This window comes from Cynocephalus volans, chromosome 12, assembly GCF_027409185.1.
Source record: "Cynocephalus volans isolate mCynVol1 chromosome 12, mCynVol1.pri, whole genome shotgun sequence".
Classification (NCBI taxonomy): domain Eukaryota; kingdom Metazoa; phylum Chordata; class Mammalia; order Dermoptera; family Cynocephalidae; genus Cynocephalus; species Cynocephalus volans.
The window spans coordinates 29,861,544-29,879,204 of NC_084471.1; the positions used below are offsets into that span (position 1 = coordinate 29,861,544).

Genomic DNA, 17,661 nt, shown 5'->3' on the forward strand with positions numbered 1-17,661 from the left:
GCGTGGTGCTGACAACACCAAGTCAAGGGTTAGGATCCCCTTGCTGGTCATCTTTAAAAAAAAAAAAAAAAAAAGAGGAGGGACTCATCCTTCCAGATAAAAACAGTATGGAACTGGTGTATAGTCAAATAGGCCTGTGGAAAAGAACAGAGGGTCAGAAACAGACCCATATGGGAACCTGCTTTGGGATAGACATGGCACCATATGTCAGTGGGAAAAGGATGGATTACCTAAACTGCACCAATGAGTTTCCTGTGGTGGAACAGCTCATAATACGCAAAAAAAAAAAAAAAAAAAAAAAAAAAAAAAAAAATTTGTTCACTATCTCAAGCAGATACAAAAGAGAAATCCAGTGTGAAAGAAAAATCTAACAGAAGATACTGGAGGTGTTGAAAAAGATCCTCCACACACAAACCAGAAGTTGAAAATTTAATAGATTCGACCACATTAAAAAATGAAGAATGTCTGTTAAAGGACAGGCACCATAAGCAAAGTTAACAAAAAGGTGATGAGATGGGAAAAGATTTATAATATCTAAAACCTATAAGAGATAAATACCTAGAATATGCTAAGAAGTTTAAGTTTTTTGTTTTTGTTTTTTTTAAAATGGGGATAATAATAATAATAATAGAAAGTTAAGTGCTTAGCACAGAGCCTGCCATGCGGTTAATGTTACTGTTTGCTGTTACTAGTTACCTGTTTTTGTCCTCTGTGATAAATGTGTCCTCTGTGATTTTGTGTTGAGCCATGGTATCTGGGCCCTGAATTTCTGGTTTCTGCCAGGTTTTGTGTTGCTAGCTTATGGAGCTAAAGAGAGATGTATGTACAAATATTGTGCCAGTCTCAATAGCCACAAACCCTGTTTGATAAATGCCCCTTGATAACACCAATGGTTAAAAGAAAAGAGAGAATAACAGTGGCAGTTCCCATGACCCAGCAGTGAGGAGTATGCTGTGTGCACCATGATAGCCACGGAACTGACTGCCGAGGACACCTGCCAAGTGATGTAGCAAGAAGAGTATGTTTCATGGCTTGAGGTGTGAATCTTGTGACTGTTGTATTCCATCCTGCCTGAGGCTGGGGCCTGAGGGTGCTGTGTCCAGAGAACAGAGAACAAGGTGAAGTAGCTTCCTACTCTTTAGCTCTTTGTCCAGGGGCAGTATATGGCTGTGGTGGGTGGGAGCGCTGAATGGGCCAGCCCTTTCGTGTTGGGCTGCTGGGCACTCACTCCCATTCCCAAGGGCAGATTAGCCACAGACAGATGGCTTTGCTCATTGCCAACCAAACCTTCTCTCTGAAAGCAGAGCTTTGTCTTTTTTTGCTTTATGACTTCAACCTCAGGGAAGGCTTTGGCTCCCCAAGTGTGGCCCAAAAGCTTGGATGATGATGCACGGGGCAGAAGGCAACAAGATGCACTCAGCAGGAGTGACTGGAGCTGGGTCCACTCCTTGGGCTTAGGGGTGGATAAGGCCAGCCAGCCAGGGCCACCCTGCTGATAGGGGAGGAAGGGAAACTAATGATAACTCCCTACCAGGTACCGTTGCACACACTGTCTCCTTCAATTTCCTGCAAACCTGTGAAATGAACATTCTTATCTCTGTTTTACAGATGCAAAAACTGCAGCTCAGAGAGGGAAAGTTGTTTGCTCAAAGTTACCCAGCTTGTCAGTGACCCACTGGGATTTAAACCCCAGGTCGTTGACTCTAAAACCCACAGGTGTTTGTTTTGTTTCCACTGTACCATTTTCTATCTCTGTAGACTCTGGAGTGAAGGTGGGTGGAGGCGGGATGGATGTCACAATAGGCCCTTGAACCTGAATCTGTGGCTTGGTGGACTCCAGGGAAGAATGTGTGGCCAGTTCCGTTCTTATCTGATCTTGGCGATGGTTCAGTTAGGTTATAGAAAGAAAGATAATTAGACTCCCCAGTGCTGTGTTTAAACATGTGCTCCTGTGGTCAGCTGGTTTTAGGTGTGGCTTTGGTTTCTCAGCAGAAACTCTGTTCCTATGAAATAACTATATCCTTACAGCGTTGAACTTTGCTCATCATTCACAGAAGATGGCACTTCCAGGAGATATGCTTTACAACATGGGTGGATTCCCTGTCCAGGAAGGAAACCAGGCAGGGCCTTCGTTGCAGGCAAGACCTTGTTCTCTGACCCACCAGCCAGGTAGAATATCATTTTTCTGCTTTTGGGATCTGATGCTTTGAAGAACTGGCTTTATTAGCCACTAACAGAGATGCATATGTCCAAATACCTGCAAGTAACTTTTTTTTTTTTTTGTGCTTGAGAGATCACAGTATTTTTGTACTGGTGCTAATGGAGTTCAAAAGGATTGCTGTATCTGTGTGCTCTTGACCCTGTGTCTATGGTCCATGGGAATGATTAGTGATGATAATAATCATGATAGTGATATAGCAAACCATTCAATGTGTATTTGCTCTGTGCTGGGCACTCTAGTAAAGTAATTTTATGTTTATAACAAGCCTCTGGAATATGTGCCATTTAGGATTGGTTTGACTGTAAGTAGCAGAAACCCAACTTCAATGGCTTACCAAATGAGGGATTTACTTTTCTCATGTAATAAGAAGTCCAGCTGTAAGCACTTCAGGGTGAGTATAGGGGCCCCATAATGCCACCAGGAGCCTTCTGTGAAAGCTTTTTTCCTCATGTGTACAACAACATGGCTATTCTACTTTGTGCATCACAACTGATTTTTAGGAGAAAGGAGGAAGAAGGGCAAGGCTAAGTGGCAAAAACTAAAAAGGTAAGTGCAAGCTGAATATGCACCCTCTAACAAGCTTTCTGAGAAATGTCAGTTTGTACTTCTACTTGCAACTTATTGTTCAGAACTGTCTTGCATGACCACATCTAGCTGCAAGGGAGCCAGGTAATCCAAGAGTGTTTAAGTGAGCCCCTTGTTTAGTAAGAAAGGAGGACTGCCTATTGGCTACATAACTAGCAGTGCCTACCTCAAGTAGTTAATGTTTGTTAAAAATGTATAAACAAGGAAAATGAAATTAGAGAAGTTAAGTGTTTGCCAAAGATCAGCCAGCCAGAGAATGACAGAGCCCTCATCTGAGTTCAGGTATTTGTGACTACAAAGCCACATTCCTAAATGCTGTGCTAAAATTTGTTCTTTATGCTTGGTGTTGTTTGGGCTGGAGAACAGAGGACTTTATGGAACAGGAAGGAAGATTGAGTTTTCAACTTTTTGAGATAGCATTAAGATCAACATACAAAAGATATGGAAAGGCAGGTTTATTATAAAAGGTAGGGAAGTGTTTTATAACAATCAGTAATTAACTGTTATATGGATTGTGTAGCAAACTCTATTATCTGGAAAATTTGTGTAGAGATTAGATTACCTCTCAGAGCAGATCCCTGAACTGACTGGGAGTTTGGATCTATTGTTTCCAGATTCTAGGTCTATGAAACAAAAGCTGCTGAAATAGAATAATTATGACAAAAGGAGGGCTTTCAGATTCAGCATAGACAACTCTTGATTTGTCAGAGCTAGAGTGACCATATAATGCATTATGGTCCAAACTGGGGTATATTTTAGAGTAAAAGGAGGATTTATTAGTAATTATGCTGCAACAAAAGGCAAATATTGGGATTGTCACAGACCAACTGGAAGCTGTGGTTATTTTAGTCATAGGCTCCTGATGAATAAAGAAATGGAGAGGCCAGAACTTCGTAGGTACTGACAGCTGGGAGAATGGCCAGAAAGAACAGACACCTCCAAGCCAGAATCCTACACTTCTTTTTTTTTAATTTTTATTTTTTAAATTTTATTTTGTCGATATACATTGTGGCTGATTATTGCTCCCCATCACCAAAACCTCCCTCCCTTCTCCCTCCCCCCTGCCCCCCAACAATGTCCTTTCTGTTTGCTTGTCGTATCAACTTCAAGTAATTGTGGTTGTTATATCTTCTCCCCCCCCCCCCAGTTTTGTGTGTGTGTGTGTGTGTGAATTTATATATTAATTTTTAGCTCCCACCAATAAGTGAGAACATGTGGTATTTCTCTTTCTGTGCCTGACTTGTTTCACTTAATATAATTCTCTCAAGGTCCATCCATGTTGTTGCAAATGGCAGTATTTCATTCGTTTTTATAGCTGAGTAGTATTCCATTGTGTAGATGTACCACATTTTCTGTATCCACTCATCTGATGATGGGCATTTGGGCTGGTTCCAACTCTTGGCTATTGTAAAGAGTGCTGCGATAAACATTGGGGAACAGGTATACCTTCGACTTGATGATTTCCATTCCTCTGGGTATATTCCCAGCAGTGGGATAGCTGGGTCATATGGTAGATCTATCTGCAATTGTTTGAGGAACCTCCATACCATTTTCCATAGAGGCTGCACCATTTTGCAGTCCCACCAACAATGTATGAGAGTTCCTTTTTCTCTGCAACCTCGCCAGCATTTATCATTCAGAGTCTTTTGGATTTTAGCCATCCTAACTGGGGTTAGATGGTATCTCAGTGTGGTTTTGATTTGCATTTCCCGGATGCTGAGTGATGTTGAGCATTTTTTCATATGTCTGTTGGCCATTTGTATATCTTCCTTAGAGAAATGCCTACTTAGCTCTTTTGCCCATTTTTTAATTGGGTTGCTTGTTTTCTTCTTGTAAAGTTGTTTGAGTTCCTTATATATTCTGGATATTAATCCTTTGTCAGATGTATATTTTGCAAATATTTTCTCCCACTCTGTTGGTTGTCTTCTAACTCTTTTAATTGTTTCTTCAGAATCCTACACTTCTGTAGGCTGAACCTTTGAAGACACCCTGTCTGTGATGGACTTTGGTGATAGGTGTTGAAATCTGATGGTCAGGAGCAATGTGCAACTACTAAAAACATGCATCTCACACAGACCCTTTGGCCCTGACTCTCCTTTAGCATGACTCATTTTTAAGAGACACTGAGCTCAGATAATGCTGTGTTCTATACTGAGTCATAAACCTGGCCCTTTCTAGGCTGAGAAGGAAACTGGATTTCACATATCTTGATAGCCTTCTCAGCTTTTAAAAACTGCTTTTCTGGTTTGCTCAATGACCTTGGACAAGTCACAACCTCTCTATGGTTTGGCTTCTCCTTTAGTGGAAATAAAATGGAAATAATAATTACACAAGAGAAAAAATGATTCAAGATATTCCAATGAAAGATGGCACATGGAACCAAGTGATATTATTATTTTTATAACAGTTATTAGCAGAGCTGCTTCGTGTCCCATCCCCTCTCATTAGGCCACAGGGCATGGAATAAACACAGGTTTGGCCAGTGACTGGTATTTGATGATGTTGGCACCGGAGATGAAGGGGAGGAATTTCTCTCTGGCTTGTGTTTTGCTATTAACCTGCTCATGCCTGGATCTCAATGCCTGCTAATGTGGAAAGTGGAAACCAGAGGGAATCTCAGCTATTTGTTTCATAGCAGAGGCAGCTTATTAAGAAAACCTTTTAATAATGGTGCTATTAAAATGCTGTTTTTATTCCTTCCTTAATTCCTTTATTCAACAAACACTGATTGTGTGTGCCTGTGTGCCAGGTTCTGTTCCCCAAGCATAGAGCAAGATGCATAATGACAAGCGTTCAGCTCTTCAAGGCGTGTTGCATCCAGACATTTGTGAGGTGTGAGGTTTGGAGAGCTGGTCTCCTGCTGCAGTCTTGCATCTCTCCTTCTATCCTGGTGGCTGAGAGACATTTCTAAGACCCAAACTCCTCTTGTTACCCATTTCCTAAAGGAAGAAGACCAAATTCCTTAGAATGATGTAAAAGTGTCTTCAGAACTTGGACCCTGTTCACTTTTCTGTCTCTTCTGTCACTGAGCCCTGTTTGGACCTCAATTTCCAGCTCCTGGGACTTTCCTACCAGTCCCTGAATGTGCAGCTCTTTCCTATCTCTAGGTCAGGGGTTGGCAAACATTTTCTGTAAAGGGCCAGATAGCAAATACTTTTGGTTTTCTGGGTCATATGGTCTCTGTTTCAACTACTCACTGCTGCTGTTGTGGTGTGAAAGCAGCCACAGACAAAATGTAAGTGATTGAGCACGGCCATGTTCAAATAAAACTTTATTTACAAAAGCAGGAGGCAGGCTGGGTTTGGTCCACAGGTTGTAGTTTGCTGATCTCTGATATAGGCCTTTGCTCATGCTATGGTCTTTCATTTATCTACATAAACACCTCTTGTTCCCCCATGCATTTGGCCATTACCCATTCAATTGTCACCTCAAGTCTAAGGCCTTTCCCTGCTACTCTGGGTAGAACTGGTCATTCATGCCACTGTACTCTGTACATGCCACATCCACAGGTAATAGAAAACTCAACCTGTGTTTTCTCCCCTAACCTGATCGTAAGATTCATTCACTCATTCATGCATGCGTGCATGCATTCACTGATTTACTCATTTTACAATATTTTATGAGTGCCCACTATGAGGCAGAGTTGATGACTTTTTAGTCTTTGTGCAACACCTAGCTGAAAGTCTGCCACATAAAACATCCCTAATACATGCTTGTTGAATGAAAGGAGGTAGATCTCAATAAAGAAGTCCATTGTGAAAGATACATTTATGTCTTTGTCGTAAGTGCTCAAAGGTGGGATATTGTCTTTACTGATTTTGAAAGCTCTCTGCTGTGTGAAGGGATTTGGTCAGTTGCTTACGTTTGGAGATTTTCTGTCAAGGTTTGTGTAGCCTGGTCTGGAGTAGTTTGGTGGCTCCCCACTGTTGTACATTCTTATCCCCTTTTCTAGGCCCCAGGGTCCTTCTTTCTGGACTAAGAGTAGTAGCACCAACTTCTAAACCCTCACCTGGGCAGGTGACTGACTCACGTGAGTTTGAGGTTTACCAACAAAGTGTCAACACGGCACAGTGTGTTTCTTATTTTTATTTTTAAATAGAACATCTGTTTTTTCCATTGCTTCCTGAGACAGTAGGGCTATCTGGGTTAAGGAATTTAAACAACTCACAGCGTAGGGATATTGAAATAGCTTCTTTGTGGAGTCTAAATCTATTTTTCTTTTGTCCAATCTCTGGCTTTTTGAGTGATTTTGAAGTATGTGTAAAAATGAAGCTTCTTGATTATTCATATTGCAGGAATTATTTCATGGATTCATGGAGGAGCCAAAAAATATTTTAAGTAGGGCTTAAGCCATCTTCTTAAATTTGCAACCCATTCTAAATATAAGCAGAATATTTATTTAATTGGTTGTCACCAGTGGAACCAAAATGACTTCATTCAGTTTTAACCTGGTCAGATGTAGATTTTCAGTTGTTACCAGGAAGGTTATGTGTTTATAGTCAGAGGCAGAGAAAAGAAAATGGTTACAGCTGGTTACAAAACAAACAAAAAACCTCCACACTGTTTCTCATGTTACAAGAGCAAATAGGAAAGGAGGCCCAACTTGGGATTGTAGCCAAGAGTGTGTTGAGAAAACACTAGAGAAACTGGAGGATGTTCTAGGTCTCCACTTTTTAAAAAATAAGAAGCCAGTAAGGGAAGTGGCAGTTGAAAAGAACACAAGGTTGTCTGTTCACTAACTTGTCCCCACAGGTAGTAGAAAATTAGTTTCATTGTGCTGGTTCTCTTCGTTGATGCATCAATAATACGCCTGACCTGACACTTTAAGACTGAATAACTTTAGTGAGGGAACCAGGTGAGAAGAAAAGGCTGCACCTGTGTTGGAGGGGGAGGGAGGGCAGGGACCTTTGGTTACAAAAGAAACATACACAGTGTTGGTAACTGATCAGGGCTGCAAAGGGCAGTAAACACAGCCAGGGCAAGTGGAGAGTGTGCAGCATTAGTGAGCTAACCTCATTGCAACAAACACTCATGCAATGTGGTGGTAAGGAACTTCTGGCAAGTTCCTCATTTAGTAAGCTGTTGTCACAGTATATTTTGAATAGATTCATAACAATGTGTGTGCGTGCATGTTTTCAGTGGGCAAGACATTGGCAAATGTCCTTATTTCACAAATAAGTATGCTGTTTGCTTGCCTGAGGTATTAAAGTTGAAACTAAAATACTGTCTTCATAATAGTTTCTGCTACAAATTAATACTTTACTTTTGGTAATTCTCATCAAAAGTTAAGAGTCACCATTTAGCAATGTTTATAAGAATTAAAATTCACATATCCTTTGACTCTGCAATTCCACTTAAGGAACTGATTTTATAGTCCTATTCATGCATATGTGCAAAAATATGTTTGTGGGAATAAAAAATTGGAAACAACACCATTATGTATATCAGAAGGGGCTGGGTAAATTATGGGACATCCATCTTATGGAATGTAGTGCAGCTGTATAGATTTGCAAGAAACCTTACAATATCTGTTAAGTTTCACTAGGGAACATAGTCATGTATAAGAAAAGGGATGGGGCATAGATACGTATGTACATATATACATGCCTATATACATAAAATATTTCTAGAAGGATACCCAAGAAATTTAACACTGGATGACTCTATGGAAAAGATTGGGAGATTGGGTTTCAGAGATCGATAGAAATTTACTTTCCATTCCATACCATTTTGCACTGTTTGAAATTTTTATTAGGCAGGTGCATAAATCGTTTTTCAAAAGATTTTTTTATGGAAATGTCATTCTTCCCAATTAATTATGGTTTTGCTGGTGGTATCAGTGCCCAATGAAATAGACTGAAACATATGGTCTGATTCATAGACTAACTATGGTTTAAAACCTTATGGAAGAAGGCATTTTTCAGTTAAATGTGTATTTGGAAAGAGTATTTCAGTAACTAATGAATAATAGAAAACATTGATTTAGGTTACTATTTTTATGCTTACAGTTTGGAATCCTAGAACTTGTGCAGAAAGCCCAGCACCTTTCTCCAGGAAGTCAAGGCAGGGGCTCTTCCACGTTGACAGGTCATCCTGACTTAAAGCCTACAAAATCATTAAGCAAAAGTTTCCAGCTTCTTTTGTATACTCAGTTCCACAGCTCTGAAGGAGTCATCCTTGCCATTTCCCTCGTTGCCTGTGGATGTCTAAAGAATGTTTGGAAGGATAAACACCCACTGATTTATTTACATTAAATAATACCCTGCTCACTCCTAGGAGCCAATAAAGTCAGTGGCCTTTAGAAATCAGTCCCATGACAACAATTTAGCAACTTCCCTCTGAAGTCAGGCTTACCGGTGGAAAAATAAGTACAGAAGACTGGCCAACACACATTCTTTTGTGAGACCTGCCACTGAATCAACACTTGCTGTTTTGGGGGAGGAATGTAACAGTATGCCTTTCATTTAAACTTTTTATTAGCTTGTGTTATCTCTTGTAAGGTCAGGTTTATTGCTTACTAACCCTTTATTCGTCTATGCCTTCTCTTTTCTCAAACAGACTGTAAGCTCTGTAAGTGCTGGACCGGTGTTATTAATTCATTTGTTAATTTACTGAACAAATATTTAATGCACAGCTACCACATGTGTGATGATTTGCTAAGCCCTAGGGGATGCAGAGATGAATAAGACATATTCCTCGCTGTCAAGGTGCTCACGGTCTTCTAGTGTCTTCACAGTCTGATAGTCTTATTCAGATTTGTACCTCCCAAGGTGATTGATACAGAAAGGGCTCGAGAAGGTGCTTAATAAGTGTTGGTTGACTGAGAAATTACAAAAGCTGTGAACCCAGAATGGTGCCATGATATTGTGGGTGTGCATTAAATTTTTGCTGATGAGCTTTTAGTAAATCACCAGACAATTTCTCAAGATCTCTTTAATAATAGTGCTTAAAAGTATAATTTTTTTCTTTCTTAGACGTTTCTGACCCTGGGAATGGAATCTTTTTTAGGGCCAACACAGAGGACAACAATTATTCTGGCCCAATAATATCCTGGACTATAAACTCCTTAGGAAGTGGGCTCACTTTTCACATGGGCAGACAGCTATTCACTAACAAAGGGGCACAGGAAGAAGGAAGGAGGTCAGAGAAGGTAACATTTCCCGAGTGCCCACGCAAGGCCTGGAACTACACATGCTTCGCTTCCTTTAGTGATCAACCATCTGAAGAATACAGTGAGACTGACGTGGAGAAAAAGAAATAAGCATTTTTGGTACTGGTCTGAAGGTTAGTAGGTGATGGATATAGTTATATGTGTATAGGCTGGATTTATAATTTACAATTAAATAAAGATTTATTAAGCACTCTATGTGATAGGTGCCCAAAACCATCCAGGCATGGTTTGTGCCCCCAAGGAGGCAAATGATATAAGGAAACACATTCAGAGTTAAATAACCACATGAAAATTATGCAACATTTTATATTTTAGAGCTGGCTGGATTCACAGTGAACATTTAATCCAGAGTTTCCTAAAATTGCATATATGTCATTGGTGGCATGTAAGATAATTTGAGTATTAAACAAATGTTAAAAAATTTCAACAGGTATTTACTTTAACATGCATTAGAAAAACCTATAATTAGCATTTTCAAACCCTTGAATCCCCAGATATTACTGTGAGGCTACATATAAAAATGAGTTGATTTAAAGATTATCTAAAGGTAAGTATCAAGTAAGTAGCCATGTATAGGGATGTGGAACAAGGGTATGGCAAAGATTCTGCAAGTATTATTTGAATGACCTGAGTTTGGGGAATGCAAACCAAGTTTAAGCTCTGGGGTGCAGAGAGGTTAAGTGGGTTGCCAAAGGTCATGAAGCCAGCAGAGATCAAGGACCAGAATGTGGTCACCTGACTGGTCCTCTGTCCCACATCCTCATTCAATTGCTACTTCCTCTTTTGCAGATGAGGAAACTGTGGCCTGAATAACAAGTCCTCTTTTTTGGATGCAAAGTAGAAAGCATAGAGTTGGCTTCACAAAAAATCAAAGTTAATATTTACAGCATGCTTACTGTGCATGTCAGTATTATAAAGATTTCATACATATTAAAATTTATGTTAATCTCTGTAGTGGATTGAATTATGTCCCCCCCCACACACTCACTGAAGTTTGAATTGTGTCCCCCAAGTTTTATGTATTAGAAACTTAGCCCCTACTGTGACTGTTAAGAGGGTGGAAAATCCTATTATGGTAATTGAAAGGCTGGATTGTAGGATCGTGCAGTGGTGAATGGATTAAAAATGGTGGTCAGGGGCATGGTTCTAAGGGCTTTACAAGAAGAGGAGAGTCTGTCTGTCTCTCTCTGCTTTCTCTGCTTCCACCATCTTGCAATGTGAGACCCCTGGGTCACTGTCGCCTCCACCAGATGGACTTTGGACTTCCCAGCCTTAGAAACTGTAAGCAATAAATGTCGTTTTTCTTTATAGATAACCCAGTCTCAGGTATTTTGTTATAAGCAACACAAAACGAACTAATACAATCCCCAAACCACTCTGAGATGTACTTAGATATTACTACCAACCCTCTTTTCGTGTGAAGAAACTAAGGAATGCAGACCAAATAGCTTTCTTAGATTATTACTTGCGGAGCTGGGATTTGAACCCAGAAATTTGTCCCTTCAACCATTTACACACACAGCTCACCAACAATAAGAGATGAAAGAGGCAACTTGTCTACCTGGTGAAATTGGAAAGATTCTGCTCGGAGTCTTACTTCCCTTTCCCTCCTGCTTCAGATCCCTCATTGAGTCCCTTGCTCATTTCATGGAAGACCTCAGTTCTTCACACCAGCGCTTTTTACTGTGCAGAAACTCCTGAGTGAAATCCATGATTACCAAGAGCAATCCTTTTATAAGAATGATATATTACATCACTATGATGAGAACTATAAAGAAATAGTCCCACTCCCATAGTTGAGGAGAGGGAAAGAGTCATAGGAGGTAGATGGAGGGAGGGATAATTGGGGGACATGGAAGGGCTGAGAGTGACACAGGAAAGAAGGCCCAAGTAGGACTGGCTCAGTGTACCACAGGGGGCCACCAGGTGTTGAGAAGTCCTGCCGGGTGCCTAGCATTTGGCACAGCACCGGGCATAGAGCAGGTGCTCAAAAGCTTTGTTGAGTGAATGGAAGCCTGGATGGAAACAAGCCAGGCAGGGAGGCAGGCAGGAGTACAGTGATTGGAGGTAAGAGGGCACCAGACACACACTTGACCTACTTTATAACTCTGCTCCAGGTAAGCCCTAGCAGGAGAGCACAATGGCAGATTTCCAGTCCACAGACAGAAGAGCTGTGAGCACAGCATTTAACAGCGCTCCTGCTATAGCCAGAATGCCTTGCTTTGGGGAAATCAGTTTCATATTTGTCACCTACTGTAGCAGCTGCAGTTCAGTTTTCCAGCCTACACTTCCTTAGATTAATAATCCTCATTCCCTGCCCTATAGGGTGCTTCAGGGTGGGCCAAGGTCGTCTGGGGACCTTTGCCAGCCTCTTTTGCACTGGTGCCAGAGAAGGATCAGCCTATGGCACTTTTCTTTATTTCACCAGCAGGTGCTGACAGCTGAGCCATTCCACGCACCTTTGGGGCAAAGAACTGCCGGAAACCAGGGCCAAGTTCAGAGACTGAAAATTCTTTCAAGGCTACAAGGAGAAACCTGGAAGTCATGATCACACATTACATGACCCGCATATTAGCGGGTGTCCCCTGATGCACAGAAGCCAGGCCTTTTGGCATTGTCCAACTCTTACGCAAAAGCACTTGTGTTGCAACACGACTCCATATCTTTATCAAAAATGTGAAACATCTACCCAGCACACACTTAGAAAACACTAAAGCTCTTCCCCACCAGGTGGTTAAGGCTGCTTGATGGGGCTGACAGCAGAGATGCGGCCCGGGGGCATGAGTTACTGTAGCTCTTGGCCCAGGAAGCCGAACACGCAGTCCCCTGTACCCCACTAGCCTTGGGCCGCCCAAGCCTCTGATAAAATGTGCTTTTTTTGTGCTTGTTTTTCCTGGCAGTCTCATTTTGGGTTATAAATGGCTCATTATTTCCATCCGATAGATTCATTCTTGCTTCTATTACATTCTCCTCTGGCTTTCCGAAATAACTGAAAGGTTGGTAAAATCATCGCTGGTGAACTGCTTGTTCTGACCTTGAGCAGAGGCTGAATTTCCACATCACTCATGCCATCTACAGTTGCTCCCATGTGCAAGAGGTTGGCTGGAAAAGCCTCCTGAAAGCAAGGGATATAATTATATTTACACTAAAGCACTTGGTGGTGTTAAATGCCAGGAGGAGGCATGGACCTTCCTCCACTCCAGTCTTGCAACCTTTTCAGAGCACTATTGGGCAATCCTCAGAGGTTATAAAGCTAGAACAGCATTCCCCCTAGACAGGTCATTTTCCTTGCAGGACAGCAAGGAGACAAATTTTATTAAGTATCAAGTAGCTGACCCAAAGCAGTATAAATAGCGAGAGGGCACATGACAAACCCAGAAATGTGGTTCAACCCCAGACGTGTGACGTGTTTATACTGTTATCAGCACCTGCCCAGAAGTGTTTGCCCAGCAAGATCCAGGAAAGGTGATGAACCGTATAAGTGGAGTTATTGAGGCTTAATATTAGAAAAATAATTTTATCCCTACTTTTGAAAGTCAGCGAACCACACAAGTAACCCCGGGGAAGGGACCTGAGGATAGGTTAGATGTAATTAAGTGTCATTTGGAAGTAGAGACTGACCCTTAAAAACATCCCAAATTCAGCCAAGTAGGAGGCAGGGGAAAGTGTGGAAGTGTGGTTTATATTGGATAGGAACTATGAGCAGTCACTAGCAGGCAAATGGACTCCCAAATTGGGGTTTTTCAAAGGAAACATAAAGAGAATTTTAGTTCAGGTCTGTTTCTCCCATTGTTTCCTGCCTTTGTTTGAGGATATATACACTGTAAACCATGTGTTAGTGAGGCTGATCCGGCCACAGAGGACTGAGTTGTGACAGGTCATAATTTCCTAAACCAGCTGCCTCTTGTCAGTCCTGTCCCCACTGGCTGTTGACATCCTGGAAGATAATCCTGTGTTCCTACAAGGTGGGGGAGGGCTGTGGGGAGGACTGGTGTAAGTCTGATGTAGAATGAAATTTGCTAGACATTTCCACTCAGAGACATTCTTGGCTCTGCCTGCAGCCTGCGGCTTCCTGAATACCTTGTAAGGGAAGACTTCTGCTTCTTCCAGATCTAAATTCCAAAAATATTTTGAAGGGTGGCAGTATTGTTAGTGTCTGATGACCCCTTTGAAGAAGAAAATAGCCACCCAAATATATCAATTCTTGTATGTTTATTAAAAATTGGGATCTTTACTTTGTATCTACAGTCAAGAGGCTTTCAGAGGCCAGAGTGATCACAAGAGGCTGAGGCAGTCAGGAAATTCTCCAGAGGGTGTGGGGCGTGGATGAGGCCCTGTCTCCTTTTTCCAGACTCATCCTGACTCCTGCAAGGACTGTTGACTCCTTACCCAATATTCACTCTCCACGTCTCCCTTGGTAAAACAACTCCAAGGTGGCCATGTGCCTGGCAAAAAGACTACATTTCCCAGCCTCCCTTGCACTCGTGATGGCTAATGAGATCTAAGGAGATATTGTTGGGTGGGCAGGGTTGCCAGATAAATTACAAGATGCCCAGTTAAATTTGAATTTCAGTAACAATGAACACTTTTTAATTATAGTATACATATAAGTATACTTATAATTAATAATTATATGCATACTCATTTTAAAATGTATTCATTGTTTACTGAAATTCTAATTGTTTTTACATGTGCCATGTAATATATTTGTATTTTTATTTGCCAAATCTGGCAATGCTGTGCACGTGTCTTCTGGGAAGCAGAGTAGACACCCCTTTTGTCTTTTTCTCCCTTTCTCTTCTTTCTTGGGACATGAATGGGATAGCTGGGACTTCAGCAAACATCTTGGGTCATGATGTTGAGGATGGCAGAAAAGAAAGACAGAGGACTTGGGCCCCTAAAGACTGCATACCTTCAGACCTTCATATGTGTAAGAATAAAATATTGATTTGCTTTAGCCACTAGTCATGCCTCTGTAATTTGTACCCAATTGCTGTTCCTTACTGATATAGCCATAATAAAGAGCATGTTGTTATTTTCGGTGTTTGGTTAAGTCTGTTTACCATGTGTCATTTTGCTTTTGCCTTTTGTAAACCACCCTACTTTTACTACTTACTTATTTTTTAAGTACCACAGAGGGCTAGATCGTGTTCCCTTCATCCTTTGAAATGGCAGCCCTTAACATGAGCTTCTTCATGGTGTTATTACCTGACAATTTTGCAAACTGCACTTAGATATTTTGAGTATTTGCTTCAGTTAATTAATATTGTTAATTAACAATAATAATAAATAATACTTCTAAAGCAGAACAGTTCTTATCTCTGTATAAAAGATTTGGCCTGAAAACTCAAATCCCATGAATGGATGCTCTGAAACCCCAGAACCATATTTCAAAACAGTATCGACATCCTCCCTTATATGCTGTAAAGGTTAGCTGAGGGTAGTCATGTGCACAGGGAAAGCTAATTTGCAAAGCACCGTCAATAATTCAGGAATGATGTAAAACCTAACTCCTTCAGCCTTGTGAGTGAGTTGGCTGCTTGGAATGTCCACTGTGGGGCATTCTGGGAAATGGAGGGGGCCAGAGAATTAACCTCTTTGCCTACAAGCCCAAGCTGACTGGCTTAGCATGGCTGGTTATGTATGCTGGGCTGCAGACCGTGTGAATACCTACCCTCCCCTTTTGCAGTAGAATCTTCCGAAGGTTAAGTAACAGTAAATAATCAACTAGGGTTTCTCAGATCGGCTGCATTTAACTTTCTCTGAAATTTTTTCCCCCATGAAGACGAAGCAACTTTGGAATAAGAGCTGTATTTCCTTTTAGGACTCCCTGCTTCAGACATCCAGGGAACAAGATCAGGCCTGATCTGGCTGGTGGAAACTGCCCACGGGAGAGAGCGAGACTTTGTGGTGTGGATAAGGAGTGGCGAGTTAGAATTTAACAGAAGGGAGGGGGAAGAAAACTCCCACTTCATTTTGTGTTTCCACACAGACCTTTCAGCAACATCTGCCAGTGAGAAAGGGGTGAGCAGAGTCTTGCCCCTCGGTCCCCCTTGGGGTTGTAAAGAGAGTCTGGGAGTCAACTGCTGGAATATGAGTTATATATGAAAAAGAAAGAAATAACACAAAGGAGCAAGCAAGGCACAAGTGGAGAGAGAGTAACCTAGAAGATTCGGCTATGGTATCTTGTGATAGGTGGTGTTGTCATGATGGTTAGTTCAGAAGAGATGATGGATGAGTCCATTTGTATGAGTCTATATTGGAGGCAAATAAATGTTGGACTGATGTGAGTTGGGGGAAAAAAACCAAAGCAGCTCTGTTCATTAGTATTGTCTTCACAGTGTTAACGAGGAAAAAACTTATTTCTTTTGTCCAGGGTACATTTATTTACATTAATATCCACTCATCAAACAATTATTGAGCACTTACTATGGGCCAGGCACTGTGCTAGGCGCTGAGAATGCCCCCTTTTTCTACAGTGCTGACAGTAGAAAGGATAATCATGTCTTTGAACTTCACAAGGTTAGAATTTTATAAGGTCCTTCTATTCCCTACTCTCAATAAGAGCACAGCCAAAGCCAGTCATCTCCCTTGTTCTGTGATCTCTTAAAATAATGACGATTGCTGTTCAAAACAAAAGGGCATGTAACACGTTGATAGGCAAGTTTGCAATGGGTTTTATTTTCTTCTGTTGGGTTCATTGTAAGTCCTGTAGTAAAAATTAGAAGGCCTCTTTGTATGTTAGAAATCTTTTCTCTGCTGCTAAATAGCGATGACTTTGGTCAATTCCCTTAATTTTGAGGAACTAAGTTTAAACATTTATAAAATGAAGTGGTAGAAAGTAAGACCAGACTGATTTAATGAATCCTGGTTTAAGATAAGAAATAAGAGGAGGTTAAGAGGCAGACAGCCACTTAGTAGACACTTGAAAACTGTGTGACCTCAGACTACTTATTTAAACCTTAAACTCTTAGTTTCTTCACCTGGGAAATGGGGATGACATGATGTTTGATGTGAGGATGAAATGGATTAATGGATGACACACCTGGTTCAATGGAGAGCACAACAGAAATCCCCCAGTGAATGTAGCTATTTTTATCCTACTCAAAAATTATTTGATGCCTTGATCTTATACGTATGTATATATGTATGTATGCAAGTACCTATGTACATATCTCCTGACTGACTATCTATCTATCTCTCAAGCATCACTGATCTCTCAGTAAGTTGTTAACTGGGAAGTCCCAATATATTGGGGTCATAAATATAAAATGGATTCATTTCCCCCACAATCACAACTTTCAGTGGTGCTATGTCTTACCCCCCCCCTTTTTTTTTATCCCTCAACCACATCTAGAACAGATTGCAGATATTTGCAGTTTTTAAAAACTAGGTCTGAGTAGTTTGAGTCTTATTCTGGTTCATGGCTTCTCCCCTCCTCACCACCCTTTTCTAGGCTTTAGCTCCTCCAATGTACTGAGCAGGCAGGAGAGAGAGGGGAAGGGACCAGCCTCTCTTGCCTGCCCACCCATGTCTGGGCCTCTCACATGTTGATGCTGTATTGTGGGCTAAAATGGTTTGCACGTTGGTGCTCCTGTGTGGCAGGTGCCCAAAAGCAGGTGGCATAGTGTGAGTCTTTGGGGGGCCCTGTGGGGTCTCCTGCCTGTACAGTTCAGTAATCTGG

General features: G+C 41.3%; 1 long non-coding RNA gene across 2 annotated transcripts; it reads left to right on the forward strand.

Annotated features, from left to right (window-relative positions):
• Positions 1–1,059: 1,059 nt before the first annotated feature.
• On the forward strand, positions 1,060–11,243 carry LOC134361312 (uncharacterized). 2 transcript variants are annotated; one of them, XR_010021399.1, is made up of 4 exons: positions 1,060–1,118; positions 2,029–2,169; positions 9,781–10,090; positions 10,767–11,243. It is a non-coding gene; the product is annotated as an uncharacterized LOC134361312 (long non-coding RNA). The 2 variants fall into 2 exon arrangements; XR_010021400.1 differs by having other exon boundaries at positions 1,071–1,118; positions 2,055–2,169.
• The last annotated feature ends 6,418 nt before the right edge of the window (positions 11,244–17,661 follow it).